Source organism: Oreochromis niloticus, unplaced genomic scaffold, assembly GCF_001858045.2.
Source record: "Oreochromis niloticus isolate F11D_XX unplaced genomic scaffold, O_niloticus_UMD_NMBU tig00007576_pilon, whole genome shotgun sequence".
In the NCBI taxonomy this organism is placed as follows: Eukaryota; Metazoa; Chordata; class Actinopteri; order Cichliformes; family Cichlidae; genus Oreochromis; species Oreochromis niloticus.
In genome coordinates this window covers 3,318-22,033 of record NW_020328654.1, presented here as the reverse complement: position 1 = coordinate 22,033, position 18,716 = coordinate 3,318, and the positions used below count along the sequence as shown (strand labels likewise).

The 18,716-nt window shown below is 41.9% G+C and overlaps 3 long non-coding RNA genes across 3 annotated transcripts; 1 reads left to right on the top strand and 2 right to left on the bottom strand.

The window, feature by feature from the left end:
- Window positions 1–1,193: 1,193 nt before the first annotated feature.
- LOC112845488 (uncharacterized) lies at window positions 1,194–2,119 on the top strand. Its single transcript, XR_003218322.1, has 2 exons — window positions 1,194–1,900; window positions 1,986–2,119. It is a non-coding gene; the product is annotated as an uncharacterized LOC112845488 (long non-coding RNA).
- A 493-nt stretch (window positions 2,120–2,612) lies between these two features.
- On the bottom strand, window positions 2,613–4,172 carry LOC112845491 (uncharacterized). Its single transcript, XR_003218324.1, has 2 exons — window positions 2,876–4,172; window positions 2,613–2,661 (listed from the first exon to the last, which is right to left on the bottom strand). It is a non-coding gene; the product is annotated as an uncharacterized LOC112845491 (long non-coding RNA).
- Window positions 4,173–10,078: 5,906 nt separating this feature from the next.
- Window positions 10,079–10,579, bottom strand: LOC112845489 (uncharacterized). Its single transcript, XR_003218323.1, has 2 exons — window positions 10,342–10,579; window positions 10,079–10,127 (listed from the first exon to the last, which is right to left on the bottom strand). It is a non-coding gene; the product is annotated as an uncharacterized LOC112845489 (long non-coding RNA).
- Window positions 10,580–18,716: the final 8,137 nt, after the last annotated feature.

The window sequence follows — 18,716 nt, the reverse complement described above, 5'->3', positions numbered from 1 at the left end:
TTACATGAGCCAGCGTGTCTCAGGGAAAACAATAGTTAGACCGATGTTATTTGAAGCCAAGCCCAGCTTATTATTTAGTTATTGCTTCTCCCTCTCTTAACCACGCTCTCTTACAGTATCCTCACCATTTACCCATCTTACCATGAGGTAAGCAAGATTCTTTATCTGGAGAAATAAGAGTGTGTGACAGTGTGCAGGTTACAGATGGTGAACACTGATTTTCACTCATTTGGATTCATTAACATGCATCAAGCAAAGAACAAAACAGGTTGGTACACATTTTATAAATCTCACAATAATTTTCATGTTGCATTTATTTGCTACAGCTCGATGTCCCCAGCAGGTCCCTGAGGTCATGTGATCAGGGCTTACTTGCTATAAAACAGACTAAGAACTAAGGGTGACAGAGCTTTTTCCACTGTGGCCCCGACACTGTGGACTCTCTCCCTCACACATTAAGAACTGTGGACTCAGTCGTTGTTTTTAAAAAACAACTCAAAACTCACCTTTTTAAACTGTTTTTGGTTAAATTTCTGCCTGTTTTATATTGTCTGTTTCACCCTTTTTTTATTTGTTATCTTATGTGCAGCACTTTGTGATTCTGTCTAGAAAGGTGCTACATAAATACAATTTATTTATTATTTATTTGTTTGTTGTTTGTTGTTGCACACATTAAAACATGTCTTTGCACATAGTAGTAAATGATGCCCAAGGAGTCTTCTCATATCTGCCACAAGTTTGTATGACTCCACTTACATTAGAAAAATAAAGTGATGGATAAAAGGGAAACAAGAGAAGTGTCAGGTCCGACGGTGCCCCGACCGGCGACCTGTGTGTATGTGTGTGTTTGTTCTCTCTCTCTCTCTCGCTCTGTTTTTCTCTCCGGCTCCGCTGCAATTGTTACGCGGTTGCGTAGCAACGGGAGATCTCCGACCCGGAAGTGCTGCTGTGGTGGATCATAAATTTGATTAGTTTTGGAGTTGTACATCTCTGTTCCTTACATTTCATGTCATGCCTTTATTAATGTTTTATTTGTTGCTTTGATTGTTTTAGAATAGAATATGCAGTGGGAATATAGAGGAAGATAAGTATTGAAAGTTCTGTCTGGGTTGATTGTGCGTCGATCCATTGGTAATGCCTCAGGGCTCCAGTAGGTGGTTTCGCGCGCCTCCTTCACTCAATACAGATGAGTGAGAGCTGCGTGTCTGTGCCATTCTTTCACCTCTCCTCACTATTTCCCCTGTTTAAGGTAACTGCCATGCACATATCTGTATAAATGTGTGTTACTGTTGTTTATTACGTTATCATTGTTCATTGTAGCGAAAGATGTGAATTGCAGACTATTTTGCTGAGAAGTTCCAGTTAAACGCTGTTGCTGTCTATGCTAGTTTTCACTATTACTCCGCCATATTGTGTGAAGATTTTTCTGTTACTATCTGTATAAGTTAACTACTGAAAGACATGTAGTACTTAAAGTATTATTTCATTGCTGTGGAAAGTTAGTGACTGTGTCAGCTAACATGTGCGAGTTAAAAAGATGTTTTTGTCTAATGCTACAGTTCATGTTATCTAAAGTATTCTCATCAGCTAATGCAGCGAACAATAGTGACTTAGTTTGGATACAGTTGTCCTGAGATTGAGTGCATCCATAAGAATATTGTTTTGGTTGTATTGCTCCTTTACTCAATACAGACGAGTGAGAGTGAGAGCTGCGTGTCTGTGCCATTCTTTCACCTCTCCTCACTATTTCCCCTGTTTAAGGGCACAACACTGCCACTCTGAGCTGTCCCACCTGCGACTGATTCCTCGCCAGCTGCTGCCAATCATCCACCATCGTTGGCAGAGCTATTTAATGGTGTGGCTGAGTGACAGACAGCGCTGGAGTATTCCACCAAGCCTGGTAGTGACTCGAGCTCAGCGAGTGTAAGACAAGCGTTTGATAGCGGAGGAAGGCTAATTGTGTCTGTTTGCCTTTTTTTGTCCAGGAAATGAACGAGACAGAGAGACGTCACTATTCACGAGAGTTGTGTGGACACACGAGGTGAGCACTGAAGTGACTTTGCACTGTGGATAACTGTGGATTGGCTTCACTGTAAATAAAGACACTGTTCAACTTTAACGAGAGGTCTGCGTCTGGGTTCACTAACACACCACCCTTAACAAAAAGAAGACAGGCATATAAATAAATAGGTAAATACATGTGTTTGCCAAAAGTGTGGTTAAAATATGGTGTTCGTTACAGCCTCTTTGCTCTTTATTGAACACCATATCCAAAGATCTTAAATATAACCAAGATCGTAGGACATGTGGAATTGAAATTCAAATATTGTTTCATCTGAACTCTATTCAGTGTTATAAGTAAGCTTTTCCAAAGTCGTGCATTTTACTAGTTCAGTTTTACAACTGTCCAAAATAGCTTTCAGTCACTCACAAAGCTCTATTCAGATTCTTTTCATGACCTTGTTCAGCCTCCTCCAGATTAAATAGGCGTAGAGCTCAGGGGTCCGTTCTTCGTACCTCGCTTACTACATCCAAGATCAAATCATCGCGCCAACTTTGAGCTCGCTTCTAACTCCCTCCAAGTTGAAAAACGGACACAAGGCGTTCTTGATTTTTACTGGCATTTATTGCACACAGGTGCCACCAACGATGCCGTGAGAACTGTACAAACAACATAAAATAATCAGTTTCCACAGTAAATTGTTCTCATAGAGAATAAACAATAAAGCACATTATTAAACAACATAAAAACACTCACAATTTTACCTTTACAAAATGTTAACATATTAGACGTGACTACCATAAACTCGACAGTTCAGTTACAAACAAACATCTTATTTTTCCTATCACGACATATAAAATACAAATTCCATACCTCATTGGCCGCATTAACTTGCAGGGGTTAATGAAAACACATCTTGCAGTGTCACTCCTTCTCACAGCTGGAAAACTTCGTTGCATGTGTCTGCATAGCTCTACCACCAAGTGAGAGAGGAAAGCATGCTGCCCTCTATCGAGTGTGGCGTGTAACTGAAAATATTGTCAACCCCAAACAACAGACTGAACATTGGTTCCACCCTGGAAACATTCTGTAAACCTCTTTAAATGTTTATTTTCAAACCAACAATGTATACATTAAATCTGATATATTAAAATAAGGTATTTTTAACTTATTTATTGTAACTTAAACCATGAAATTATCTTAAACTGCATAACTGCTGCTGACGGCAGCCACACTCCCACCAAATCACTGGTGATTTTCAACTGAACCTCATTGCAAAGGAAAAAATAAGTGTAGATAGTCTCTTGGGTCAAACATAAGTTACAGAGACAGGAGTTCTGAACTATTCAGCTTCAAGTAGGGTAACTGTTTTGTGGATGGGTCTCTCAAGATACACTGGCTTATTAACTCTTTTTCCTTGGTCATCCAGTGTCGCATCACTGATTAGCAGCTCGAGTTTCCTAATGATTCCATCCTCACTAGGGTACACCTTGGTTACCTTGGCCAACTTCCACTCATGTCTGGGTAGACTATTATCCATCAGCATCACAATGTCATTGATCTTGGCATTTCTCTGTGTTTTGTACCATTTTCCTCTCTGCTGAAGATTCAGCAAGTATTCCCTTTTCCATCTGGTCCAAAATTCATTGGCCAGGTATTGCACCTTGCGCCATCTCTTGCAAAGATAAAGGTCTTCCTTCACAAACTCACCAGGTGGTGGTAAAACCACTGAAGACTTCATGGTCAGGATGTGATTCGGTGTAAGAGGCTGTGGACCAGTGGGATCATTCAGCAGGTGAGTTGTTAAGGGCCTACTATTTATGATCGCCATGACTTCATAAAGGTAGGTACGCAAGGATGAAGTGTCAAGTCTTTTGGATGAATGATCCAGAATGGATGTCAACACACTTCTAATTGTCCTGATCTGCCTTTCCCAGGCCCCACCCATATGGCTGGCAGATGCTGGGTTCATGACAAACTCACAGCCTAGTTGTCTTAGGCTTTCTTGGTCCATTTTCTTTACAGACTCCAAGAACTCTCGTCTTGCTCCAACAAAGTTGGTGCCCTGATCTGACCGAAGCTGTCGAACACTTCCACGTATGGCGATAAAGGTTCGAAGAGCATTAATAAAGATCACTGGTCATGTCGTCGAGCAGCTCTATATGCACAGCACGAGAGCACAGACATGTGAATAGCAGACCGTAGCGTTTAAGTTCCTTTCTTCCCTCCTTAACGTAAAACAGGCCAAAGCAGTCCATTCCACAATAGGAAAAGGGAGGCGATGTTTCAACTCTTTCACGCGGTAAATCTGCCATTCTTTGTACTTCAGCATTCCTTCTAAATTTCCTACATTTGACACACTTGTAGATGTAGGAAGACACTGCGTGACTACATCCTAATAGCCAAATGCCATTTGATCGCAGCTCATTCATAGTCATCCCACGTCCCTGGTGATGAACCTTTTGATGGAAGTGTTCAATCAGTAACCTTGATATGTGGGTTTTGCTCGGCAGGATCACTGGATGTTTGATGTGTGGGTGTAAATCTGCATGCTCCAGCCGACCTCCCACTCTTAGCACACCCTTTTCATCCAAGAAGGGATTCAGTTTGTGCAGCCTATTTGCACGATCTCTTGTTATTGTCTCCTTCAATTTCAGATCTTTGATTTCTTCGGAAAACAGTTCGTTTTGGACAGTAGCTATGATGAAAAACTCTGCCTCTTTCCTCTCCTCAAGACTGGTGACTTCGTTTGTTCTGCACATCAGACCCTTGAGCTCTTTGACACATCGCATGAGTCGTGCAATGGCTTTAACTAGCCTTATCCAGTTTGAGAACCTTGAGAAATGATTGAGCAACGAATCTTTTGTGGTCAGTGTCTTATGGACAAAAGTCTTACGAAGTTCTAGATCTTCAGCTCCCAACTCTCCCACCTTAATGTCATCAGCAGGAAGTTTATCCTGCCAGAGAAAATCTGGACCAGTGAACCAGTTGGAAGTAATTAGTCCCTTTGCTGTCAGACCCCGTGATGCATGGTCAGCAGGATTGTTCTCAGAAGTCACATATCTCCATTGGTCTGGATTGGAACCTTCTTGGATACGCTGAATACGATTTGCCACAAATATGTGAAACCTTCTAGCATCGTTGTTGATGTATCCAAGAACAACCTTCGAATCTGTCCAGAAGAATTCTTTGGCTTGAACTTCCAACTCCCTTTTAAGCAGGTCACTCGTTCGCACAGCAATAACTGCTGCTGATAGCTCAAGCCTGGGTACTGTGGTGACCTTTGTAGGAGTCACCCTGGCTTTGCCAATAACTAAAGAGCAGTGGACTTGGTTTGAAACACTGATTGCTCTCAAGTAAGAACATTCACCATACCCTTTAACACTCGCATCTGAGAAATGATGCAGCTCATATCTTTCAACTTTCTCAAAACCTTCTGGGAGATAACAGCGCTGAATTTTGATGTCAGCCAGGTTCTTTAAATCTAACAGCCAAGACTCCCACCGTGGTTTGAGCTCTTCTGACAGTGGCTCATCCCATCCAACCTTGTCTTGACACATCTGTTGGAGTATTTGCTTTCCAACCAGAACAAATGGTGCCACAAAGCCAAGAGGGTCATAGATGGATGCCACAGTTGATAAGACTCCTCTTCTAGAAAGTGGGCGCTCATCCACAATCACTCTGAAACGGAACTGGTCTGAAACAATGCACCATTTGATTCCCAGAGCTCTCTCAATTTGGGACTCACCAAGAACCAAGTCACGATTTCGTACTGAATCTGCACGTTCACTCTCTGGAATGGATGTAAGTACCTCATGATTGTTGGAAATGAATTTGTGAATTCGCAGTTTGCCAGCACTGCAGAGTTGCCTTGCTTCCTTTACTAACTTGATGGCTTCATCCTTGGTTGCGACACTTGTGAGCCCATCGTCCACGTAAAAGTTTCGTTCAATGAACTGAATGGTTGTTTCACTGTAGTGACCATGTCCTTGGGCGGCAACATGTTCCAACCCAAAGTTTGCACAACCAGGGGAGGAGGCAGCTCCAAATAGGTGCACTCGCATGCGATAGACAGATGGTTGAGCCTGGAAGTTCCCATCGTCCCACCAGAGAAATCTCAAGTAGTCCTGGTCCTCTGCTTTGACGTGAAACTGATGGAACATACGCTCAATATCACACATTATAGCAACTTGTCCCTTGCGAAAGCGGCAGAGAACACCTATCAGGCTGTTCGTTAATTCTGGTCCAGTGAGAAGGTAATCATTTAATGACACGCCTTCAAATCTTGCTGAGCAGTCGAACACAACCCGTATTTTTCCTGGCTTGTGTGGGTGATACACCCCGTGATGAGGAATCTACCACACAGGACTGTTGTTAATTTCTCCTATTGGGACCTTTTCTGCATCTCCATTTGTTATGATTTCACTCATAAAGGTTGTGTAGTCCTTTTGGTATTGTTTGTCTTTTTCAAATCTTCCTTTCAAGCATCGGAGCCTGTGAACTGCACATGCCTTATTGTCTGGGGGATTTGGTCGATCTTTCTTGAAGGGAAGCGGCATTTCACAGTGACCATCTGCTTTAATTCTGATTCCTTCTTCCATTATGGTTAGGAAACGCAAATCTTCCTGGGATAAATTAGCATCCTCCACTCTTCTCTCACTGAAGTCAGACTCAAGCATCCTCAGCACATCTGGTGGTGAAATGAACTCCTTAACTTGGGTTCGACATATGTATTTCACTTCATTTGTGAGCTTCTTAGATGTCTGGAGATGAGGTTTCACTGACTTCATGACAATCTTGTGACTGCTTCCTATAGCATCACCATAGTCGACACATGGGCTAACACAACCGACTATGCTCCATCCAAGATCTGTCCTTTGAGCAAATGGCTCATTGTCTTTACCTGGGACAACCTCTCGGGGTAGCAAAACCTGTGGACAGTTGTATCCTATGAGAAGCCCTACATCACACTCAATCGATGGAGCAATCTCCTCAGCAAGATGCTCTAGGTGTGGCCAAGCTCTTGCCGTTTTTGGTGTAGGAATGTGACTTAGATTGGCAGGGATGAACTCTCTTGAATAGGTTACAGGGAGAGAAATCTTCTTTGATGAATAGAAACCTCTCACCTGCAGTCCAACTAACCTCTGACTTGGGATGATTGTATTTCTGGATGAAAGTGTGGAGAGTTTTAACTGCACAGCCTCCCCTTTCATTTCCAGAGCTTCTGCCTTATCTTGCATAATGAATGTGGTGTCGCTTTGGTTGTCAAGTAGTGCATATACAAGAATTTCATTCTCTGGGTTACTTGATGTAGATAACCAAACTGGGACAACTGTAGAGGAGTACATGCTGTCCATGCCTTGCACTACTCTGTTTGATGTAGCTTCACTTGATAGTTCAGGAGTGTGTTTGCTCTCTGTTCCTTTCGTTGACTTAGCATATTTTGAGTTTTTTACACTCTCCCCATGCTCATCACTGCTTTTCTCTCTTCTGGTTGCTCTTTCGTGATCTTCATGTAAACATGTTGGGTGTTTTTCCTTACATGTTTCACAAACACTCCTCCTTTTGCAGGTCCTTGAATGATGTCCTGGTTGTAAACATCCAAAGCACAACTTCTTTGTCTGAACAAATTTAACACGTTCTTCAACTGGTCTTTCCTTGAATTTCCAGCATGTCTGAATACCATGATTGCATTTTTCACAAAAGGTGCATCTCTTGCGTTCTGCATTCTCTTCCGAGTTGCTCACAAGCACCTTTGCACCAATGTTTCGTGCCTTTGTTGTCTTTATTTTTTCAACATCATTGGACTTTAGGGCATGAAGAGAAGTTACTGGATTGCAAGCTATTTTTGCTTCCTTTGTGATGAATTCCACAAACTGACTAAAAGTAGGAAACACATTACAAGTTTCTTCTGTCTCAATCACCTTCCTATTCCAACTGGCCACCAACCAATCTGGCCGTTTTGTTAGAAGTTTTTGATTTTCATCACAGTCGTTCAATACTTCCAGACCCTTAATCTGGGACATTGCAGCCTGGCAGCCTCTAAGGAAGTCTGAAAAATCCCTCAGTTCAACACTGTCTTTGGGTCCAATTTTGGGCCATGCTGCAAGCTTATCCTTGAAAGCTTTAGCTATCACAAATGAGCTTCCAAATCTTTCTTCCAGGATATCCCATGCTGAGTTGTAAGCTGCATCCGTTCCTAATAGGAAATAACTTTCAATGGCCCTTTTTGCAGGTCCACCAACATATTTACGAAGGTAATAGACCCTTTCATTTACTGGAATGTTTTTCCTGCCTATTAGGGTTTGAAATGACATCTTCCAATCATTGTATCTTAGTGGGTCTCCCATGAAGACAGACGGTTCAGGTGCTGGGAGACGGCTTACATTAATAGACTCTGCTATTGCTTCAGCGAGGACTGTGACACTATCTGCTTGGTGTATCACAGGATGCTCACGTGGACTCCTTATAGCTCCTGGAGATCTATGTTGCTGAGCTGCGTGGTTATGAAGTAACTCTGTTATTTCCTCATCTGAGCTTGCATCTTGTTCATAAACTTGGAGCCATGCTTTTGCCGCACTTAGCTTCTTAACAGTCTGTAAGCGCTCTATTTGTCTGCGCTTCTCTTCCAGTGCTTTCTTTCTTGCCACATTTTCTTCCTCTTGTAATGCAGTCCTCTTTCTATCTTCTTCTTCAAGGCTTTCAAGTTCTTGCTGTTCATATTCTATCTCCTGCAGGACCTTTAGTGCAGCTTGTGTGGCAGCCAGCTCTGCTACGGCCTCTTGTCTCTTAATGGAGAAAAGGCTTGACTTTTGTGACTTTATGCTGGAACTGCTTGCAGAGCTTAAACTTCTTTGAGAGCCCTTACCTTTGCCTTGAGAAGCTGAAGATGAAAACACTGAACTAGACTTAGGCCAGACTAAATCCTCTGTCTGAACATCTTCGTTATCTTTATTCTGAAGATAAGTGGTTGCATTGTCCAAGATTATTTTAGATACTGCGTCACAGGTGTCTACTCTATGACGGATCTCACTGTCTGGAGAAGCACATTTGCGCAAATCTTCATATGCGTGTTTCACATCTGCTGATGCACAACTTGACTTACACATCAAATCCTTCACAACCTCAACAGAGGGGGCTCCCTTTATCATTTTCTTAGCTTGCTTGGCGGTTGCTTTCCATTTATCATAAGTTATAGTGAAACGATGCTGAAGTTTTTTTGACTTATCATCATGCAGTTGCTGAGCCTTTTCAGTAAGCTTTCGAGGTCTCTGACTTCTTCGTGGCTCCTCTTCACGTGACTGCTGTACATTTGTGGCACTACTATCCTCAAGTAAGTCGCCATTCTTAGTTTCATATTCAGTCATTTGATCCATTTTGCGATGTTTACTTATTACCTGGCACAAAATAAATTATAGCTATACCTTTAACAGACATGCGGTTTAACAATAGACCAGCTCAATTGCCTGAAATATTAATAGCTACAAGCTTAACCTTGCCTTTAGATGAACTTGTCCAAACATTAACAATGGATAATACCTTCAAGATTTTACAACACCTTAAACCTTAATAAAATATCTAAATGAATACCATCTTGAGTCGTATAAATATGGTGAACCTTTTCCGAAAACCAACAACACATACGACGCAGCACTTAATTCTACAACACTTCTAGCATCCAAATAGCACAAATAGGTAAAATGACTTCACCTATAAAAAATCTTAATTGGACAGAACCATGAACTTAGAAATGAAATATACAGAGCACCAGATTACTTAAAGTTTCAGTTCTTACAGTGTTCCTTTAAAGCAGTTAACAAAGTTGATCCGCTTCCTAACATTTAACTTGTTTTAAATGTATCACTTAAAGGATCATCCATGTAAAACTTCAACTGCTTGCTGCTTAGGTTACTGGCGTATGCACAGTCTTATCTGTCTGATGCTAGAGTACGATGAATTTCTTCTTGCTCAGTGGATGACAGGCACAGCTCCTCGTCTCCTCGCCTCACGTCGAGCAGACTGAGTTCTCACTCTAACTCCCTCCAAGTTGAAAAACGGACACAAGGCGTTCTTGATTTTTACTGGCATTTATTGCACACAGGTGCCACCAACGATGCCGTGAGAACTGTACAAACAACATAAAATAATCAATTCCCACAGTAAATTGTTCTCATAGAGAATAAACAAAAAAGCACATTATTAAACAACATAAAAACACTCACAATTTTACCTTTACAAAATGTTAACATATTAGACATGACTACCATAAACTCGACAGTTCAGTTACAAACAAACATCTTATTTTTCCTATCACGACATATAAAATACAAATTCCGTACCTCATTGGCCGCATTAACTTGCAGGGGTTAATGAAAACACATCTTGCAGTGTCACTCCTTCTCACAGCTGGAAAACTTCGTTGCATGTGTCTGCATAGCTCTACCACCAAGTGAGAGAGGAAAGCATGCTGCCCTCTATCGAGTGTGGCGTGTAACTGAAAATATTGTCAACCCCAAACAACAGACTGAACATTGGTTCCACCCTGGAAACATTCTGTAAACCTCTTTAAATGTTTATTTTCAAACCAACAATGTATACATTAAATCTGATATATTAAAATAAGGTATTTTTAACTTATTTATTGTAACTTAAACCATGAAATTGTCTTAAACTGCATAACTGCTGCTGACGGCAGCCACATCGCTAATCCGGTTCTCCGAACACACCTGTTGTTGACAATTAGTACAGCTGGATGAAGTAATGTGAGATCACTGGGTGGCTTAAAAGGGGCTACGCATCGATAGTAGAAACATTGATCGGCAACCCTTTGATTGGTCGGCGAAGATGTCGGAGGAGCGCGCTCAGTATTTTACGGCAGCAGAGCAAGAACTCTTGATTGAGGGATTTCAGGAGTTTCAGAGTTTAATTAAAACGCAAGGGAACACTGCAAAGGCTGCAAAAGCAAGGAGAGAGGGCTGGCAGAAAGTTGCTGACAAATTAAACTCGTAAGTAATTTATTATATTATATTACATTATATCATATTATATTATATTACATTATATCCTCTTTCACATTAGAGCCACAACAGGACCCACTAGAACATGGGAACAAGTAAAAGTGAAATATAAGAATATTCTACAGAATGGTAATATTTATCACTTATATTGCTTTTAGTCTCTTGAAAAGAGACCCTGAAATAATCTGTTTGTTTGTTTATAACAGCAACCAAGAAAAGGGCAGAGCAAATAAAGACAGGTGGTGGTCCTGCACCCCCTCGTCACACCCCGGCAGAGGAGCTGGCCCTAGGGTTGAATGCCACCAGACCCATTGTTGAGGGCATCCCTGGGGGCAGCTCTTCCTTAGACCAGCAGCTGGGGTGCAGTAGCAGCAGCACCTTCATAACTGGTGAATGAGCTCATAATTCTATTTGCACAATGTAAAATATTTGGTTGTTGCCTTAATTACAATGCTTTTTGTACTGTGACATTTATTGACATTGTGGGTTTTTTTGTGTGTAGTTTTACATAACACTCCATCACTTCTACCTGTTCCCATGCAAGGGGTGACTGAAGCATGCACAGTAAGTTGAGATATATATATATATATATATAAGGAAGGATCCTGTCTATCCCATCTATCCCGCAATATCCGCTGAATTCTGAAAACTCTCCTTATCAATCTTGCACCTTCCGCAATGGGTTGCTCGCGTACAAACGGACAGGACATGGCTGCGACAGACTTCCCAAATCCACCTTCGCTTTTATAGCCGTGGTCTCTCATCTTGTAATTTACTATTACTACTCTAAAATATGAATTACATCTGAAATAATCAAATACATGGAATAGAATGATTAATAGTACATTTCCCTTTTTTTAGGAAATGACCTGTATGTATCTGTATGAAATCAATAAAAGAATCAAATACTGCATTATCTTTAGTTACATTGATAATATTTATTTATGGAAAAACAGTGGAGAACTATCGCTGTTGCTTTCGTATAAATGAAGCGGACATACCTGAGTGGCCGCGATCTAATCCTGTTTACATAAAGTAAGCCTGCTCCCGAGCAGGTTTACGCTTACGGATCTGTTGCTATGACAGCAAGTCCCAGATGAGCTTCGGAGAACCGAACGATCCAAGATCACGCGAAATCGTCAACAATCAAATCCAGCTAACTTACTTAGCGAGGTACGAAGAACGGACCCCAGGTAATAGACCAGACTGACAGCCTACACTCCATATGGATCAACCAGTCAGAGCTTTTTGTCCTCCTGCAGCCACCATAGCTGAGATTATGCACTTTGGAGGGGCAAGAGAACAGAACTCAGCTGACTGCAGTCTGTAGTCTACTGACATCTAGTGGTGACTGTTCCAAAAACAAACAAGTGGAATTACATTTAAAATGTATGTACATTATTATTAAAAGGCACTAAAAACATCTACATGTATATACACACACACACACACACATTCATCCAGTATTATTGATCCAGTACTAATACCAGCATGCTGTATGTTTGTTAGCGCAGTTGCTGGTGCTAACTAAATGCTTGCTAACTGAACTGTGGAGACATCAGACATGAAAAGAGGCGGACAGACGACACTATTTAATTGTTGGTCCAGACCAACCGCTTGTAAAAAAGAAAAAAAGTCCGACCCAAAGGAGGTAAATACCTGTGTTGTTAAGTTAGCTGATGATTTGTTGACTGGAGTTGGTTAGTTAGTTGTTTGATTGGCAGCCGAGCCTCTTGTGAGGAAAAGCCAGAGACTGCCAGTGATGTAGCCGACTGTCTAGGATCAATGTCAGTTTCACTGACTCACTCGAGTCCAAACACTAACAGGTCACCTCAACAAGAACAGATTCAATCCTAATGATTTAGTTACCATAGAAACATAAACAAACAAACAAATAAATAAATAAATTTTTATTTATATAGCACCTTTCAAGACAGAATCACAAAGTGCTGCACATAAGATTACAAGTCATAAAAAGATTTAAAAAGAGAAAATAAAACAGGCAAAAAAATAACCAAAAGCAGTTTTAAAAAGGTGAGTTTTGAGTTGTTTTTTAAAAACAGCTACTGAGTCCACAGTTCTTAATGCTTGGGGGAGAGAGTTCCACAGTCTCGGGGCCACATTGGCAAAAGCTCTGTCACCCTTAGTCCTCCTCTTAGTATTTTTTATAGCAAGTAAGCCCTGCTCAGATGACCTCAAAGACCTGCTAGGGAGATAGGGCTGTAGCAGATCAAAGATGTAGGCAGGTGCCAGTCCGTGCACAGCTCTGTAGGTCAAGACCAGGATCTTAAAATCTACTCTAAATTTAACAGGAAGCCAGTGTAACTGAGATAACAACGGTGTCACATGTGAGTACTTGGAGGATTTTGTCAAAAGCCTCGCTGCAGCGTTTTGCACAACCTGCAGACGATCCAGAGAACCTTTGCTTAGACACATAAACAGCGAATTACAATAATCCAAGCGTGACGAGATAAATGCATGTATAGCAATCTCCAGTTCAGAGCGAGATAAAATCGGCCTTAGCCTAGCCACATTTCTTAAATGTTAAAAACAAGACCGAACCAGAGAATTGACATGCCCATCTAATGTGAGACTCGAGTCAAAGGTGACACCTAAATTCCTGATACAGGATTTAACATAGAGTGAGAGAGGACCAAGGGCTTTCAGTATCTGCGATAGAAATCTATCAGGGGCGCATACGAGGATTTCGGTTTTCCCCTCGTGAGTTGGAGGAAATTTGCAGCCATCCAATGTTTGATCAAATCTAAGCAATCATTCAGACGCTGAAGCTTAGATAAATCCTGGGGCTTAAAACAAATGTACAACTGAATATCATCAGCATAACAGTGATAATGACAGTGAAATGTCCTCAAAAGAGCCCATTATATGCTGGAGGGGGAGAAGATATATTAAAAACAATAAAGGCCCCAAAACTGACCCTTGAGGGACACCATAAGTAAGGGAGGTAGAGGATGACCTAAAATTGGAGACTGCCACAGAAAAGGATGGATGATGAGATGAGATAAGAGGAGAACCACTCTAATGCAGTTCCAGATACACCAACCCATTTTTTCAGCCTTTCAATGATGATGTGATGGTCAACTGTGTCGAAAGCTGATGTGAGGTCCAACATGAGTAGAACAGAGCATTTTCCTGCATCATTATCCATCAAGATATCACTTGAGACCCTAAGAAGGGCTGTCTCCGTGGAGTGAAATTGACGAAAACCGGACTGAAACTTATCGTAAATGCCATGTTTATCTAGAGTTGCCATAAGCTGCTTAGCCACAACCTTTTCTAGAAGCTTAGCGATTAACGGTAATTTAGAGATGGGTCTGTAGCTGCTCCAAAGAGAGGGGTCTAGCTGAGGTTTTTTTAAAAGTGGGAGAATAGCAGCGTTTTTAAAATAAACCGGAACTATACCAGACGTCAGTGAAGAGTTGATTAAAGTGAGCACACATGGGCCAATAGACTGGAAGACATTTTTGAATAATGATGCAGGTATAATGTCAAGTGAGCAGGAGGATGCTTTCACTGAATTCACTAATTTCACTAGCTCAGGTAGTGAAACCGGAGAGAAAGTATCCAAGACAATGGGCCGGGATGGGGTAGAGATCGAGATAACAGGTGTTGAGTATGTAAATCTCATTCTCACGTTATGAATTTTTGCAAGCAGAAAAGAGAGAAAATTTTCACAGTCCTCATTAGATGAAATAGGGGCCGCAGGTAGAGCAGGAGTAACAATGTCACTAATGGTGTTGAATAGCACCTTAGGATTGCCTTTGCTCTTTGTAACCAAGTGTGAGAAATGGGCAGCCCTCGCATCTCTGATCGCATTATTAAAAGAAGCTAAAAGGTCCTTAAGATAGAGGAGGTGAACATTTAGATGAGTTTTCCTCCACCTGCGCTCCGCTTTACGACAATCACGTTTAAGACAACGAATACTGTCATTTAGCCAAGGAGGAGATTTGGAGGCAGAAACACTCCTCGTCTTAACCGGACAAATTTCATCTAAAATAGAAAGGCAATAATTATTAAAAAGACTGGTTGAGAAATCAACACCATTTTGAGGAGATAGCTGTAAGTTAAAAGCATCCACAAATTTCTCTGCTGTGGAGGAGTTTAAGATGCGAGAGCTAACCATCCGTCTGACAGGGGGATAAAGGGGTGTGTGTGTGTGTGTGTGTGTGTGTGTGTGTGTGTGGGGGGGGGGGGGGGGGGGGGGGAGTGTGTATCCATGACCGTTTATGTTAATGAGAGTGTGGGGAGTGAGTGGGAGGGTGGGGTGGGGTGGGTGGGCTGCTTTTAACCATGTAAAGCACTTTGTGCTACAGTTTTTTTTTTGTATGAAAAGCGCTTTATAAATAAAGATTGATTGATTGATTGAAAGGCTCATTAAAAGACAAGTTAAAAACAATAACATAGTGATCAGAAATAAAAATGTCCTCAGAGCAAATAAAATCAATATTCAAACCGAAAGAAAAAACAAGGTCCAGACCTTTGCTGTGTGTAGGACCAGACACATGCTGAGCAAAATGAAAAGAATCCATAATGTTCATAAAGTCTCTGGCGAATGGGTCGGAGTCATCATCAACGTGAATGTTAAAGTCCCCAACTATAAGCACCCTAGACAGCTTCATAGTAGCGGATAAGAAGTTGCTGAGCTCCGATAAAAATAACCTGTTATATCCAGGTGGACGATACATCACAGCACAGAAAAAAGGATCCTTGTTACCAATTTTAAGCAGCTGCAGCTCAAACGAGCGAAAAAGTCCAGTTTTCACGGAGAGGCAGGAGAAACGGTCCTGGAAAGCCACGGCAAGCCCACCACCCCGACCAGACAACCGAGGCTGGGTAATAAAAGTATAGCCATCCGGGCAGAGTTCAATAAGTGACGAGTAGTCTACATCCCGCTGCCAGGTCTCAGTCAGGAATAAAAAATCGAGTTTTTTAGATAGTATAAAATCATTCAACAAGAATGATTTATTAGAGAGAGATCGAGCGTTAAAAAGCACCATAATCAGTGAGCTAGAAGCCTCATTATTCGAGTTAAGGGACGTAAATACACAGGGTTCGAGCCGTCACGTTCGTAGAATCCACTCACCGAGGGAAGAAAAAGCCAGCCCGAAGAAGAGTCTGGATAAACCCTCCTAAGGTGGCACGGTCTCAAAGAGCCGGGCCCAGCGTATCCAAACAAGGCCGTGGAAAACAAGTCCCCCTCCATGGAGCTTTTCTGGACACAGGAGACAACGCACGCTCGACGTCGCTTACCAGCCAAACCACGCCGCCAGTACATCCTGAGCTTCACCTGAATACCTCCTCTTCTCCCTCTCCTTCTCCGTGGTCTAGAAGGACCACTGAAATCGCCTGACGAGGATCCAGCTAAAGGAGGAGGGTGGAAAATGCCAGAGGACGACCAGACATCTTGGTCGTCCAGACAATGCTTCATCACATTCACACTCACAGCTCCTCTGTCAGTGTCTCAGCTATGCTAGCAGCCTGGAGTCACCTGTAACGTGACTGTGGGCTGATGCTGAACTCTGACTCTTATATGTGTGTTATTAACCTCAGAGCTGCTCAAACTGAGGGAGGCGGGACTTACAGCACAGGAAGTGATGTCTGAAAATAAAAAGACTTTTAGTCCTGAGTGATCGACAGGACAGGATGGTGACGTGGATCTTCTTCAGACCTGGATCACAGTCTTCACACTAAAACCTTTAAACATCTTTACTCTGTTGGTTTGATCAGTAAGAACAATAATGTCATAAAAACAGGATGTTTCCTCTCCTGATGAATATAGATCCGTGTAGATAAACCACTTAAAGGCTTCGACTCAAACAATACCTAACATTAAATATATGATTATAGTCAGAGGGGACTCCAAAATAAAAGCACCTTCAAACCAAGTTCTTTCAGACTAAAAGGAGACAGGAAAGACAAAGTGATCAGAACTTCCTGGTGAATCATGTCAAATAAAAGAAACACAAACCTGTTTCGTAGTATAAGAATTCATCCAACCTGCAGCAGTGATACTGAAGTCTGAACGACACAAAAACCAAATGAATCTGTCCATCAGTGATAATAAAGATCAGCCTGACCTCAATCTGTAACATCAGCAGGACCAACATCACTTCCACTGTGTCCATCACTGGTAGGTTAAACTGGGAGACAGTCTCTAACATGATGAAACCATAGTCTATGATCTAGAACATCATAGTGGTGCATAGGTTCATCCAGGTCACAGTGCTCTACACTGAACAAGTCAAACACCTGGACTTCACCCAGTTGGTGTTCTTTGTGTCTTCTTTCTTCAGCTCTACAGACGAACACAGAGAACTGTTTCTAATACATATCAGTACGTTTGAGTCCATCCACACAGCTCAATATGTTTCTGCTAACACGTTCTACCAACATAGAGGTCAGAGTGAAATAATGAGGTGTTAGACTGATGTTCTGCCTGACACCAAAGAGACACAGGAAGTGTTTGATTCAGTCAGAGCAGTCTTGACTTATTGAACCACCTTTGGTGTCTATGATGGTGTCGTCTGTGGAAGGATGTGTAGAGCAAACACAAAACCAGCCAAGAACAACACCATGAAGCTCATTTAAGAAAAAAGAAATGTGAAGCTGTGGTGACAGATATAAACACAGTTGATGGTTTGAATCCCATCAGGTCCTGGACCCCTGCTCTCTGTCCAATCACAGACTGAACACATCAGCAGGACCACCAAAGTCCTCAGATTAATCCAGGGTCTGTCCTCAGCCTTTGCTTCAGTTCCTCACAGTTAGACACAGTAACAAATATGTCATCATCTATCTGATGCCTGACTGCCTGATGTCTGTCCTGATGTCCAGGTAGGACAGACTGCAGTGAGTTTAGTAAGCTGTGTTAGATTACACTTAGAGGGACAGCTTCATCTGTCAAACAGCATCTATGATCTATGATGGTTTGATTACTGCATTTAACAGAGTTCATGGTTGAAACAACAAGAAGACTCTGCAGGTGCACCTGGAGCTCTGTCATTAGATTTACTGCACAAACTGGATCAAACTGGATCCAACTGGAGCTCTTTTTGGGATCCAGGGTGCAGCAGGTCTGTGCTGAGCAGAATGAATAAACCAATCAGATGTCTCTGTATGAGGAGGCGGGGTCACAGGAGGTTAACAGAAACTCTGCAGCAGCATCATTAGCTCACATGGAAACTTTGATGATTCACTTCTGTGGTGTTTTACAGAAAATTAGCACCACCTGTTTGTGTGTGAGCTTTGAGTTTCTTGTCTTCATTCTGGATTCTTGTGTTGCTGTTTTTACACACAGCAGATATTTCCTGGTTGGTTCCTTGATGACCACATGAAGCTTTCTGAAGCTTGGATTGAAAATGCTTCATTACTCAAAGCTTTCCAACACAGGCCTCTGTGGTGCCATCTGGTGGACAAACATGTGAAGTGCAGCGTGAAGCTACAAATTAAAATGAACTGCTTCAGCTACGTTTATATATAACATACTATAACCTATATAACTATGTGTATAGTGTATTATGTAGGTTTAGAGTTGGGGGTAGAATTGCTGATGGCCTGGTTTTTATTTATTTTCCCCATGGTTCACCAGCTCTCACACAACATCACCACCAATGATCCACGTCCTTATAAACCTCTGAATCAGGTCTGAAGCAGTGACGTCCTGAGTGAAGACCTCA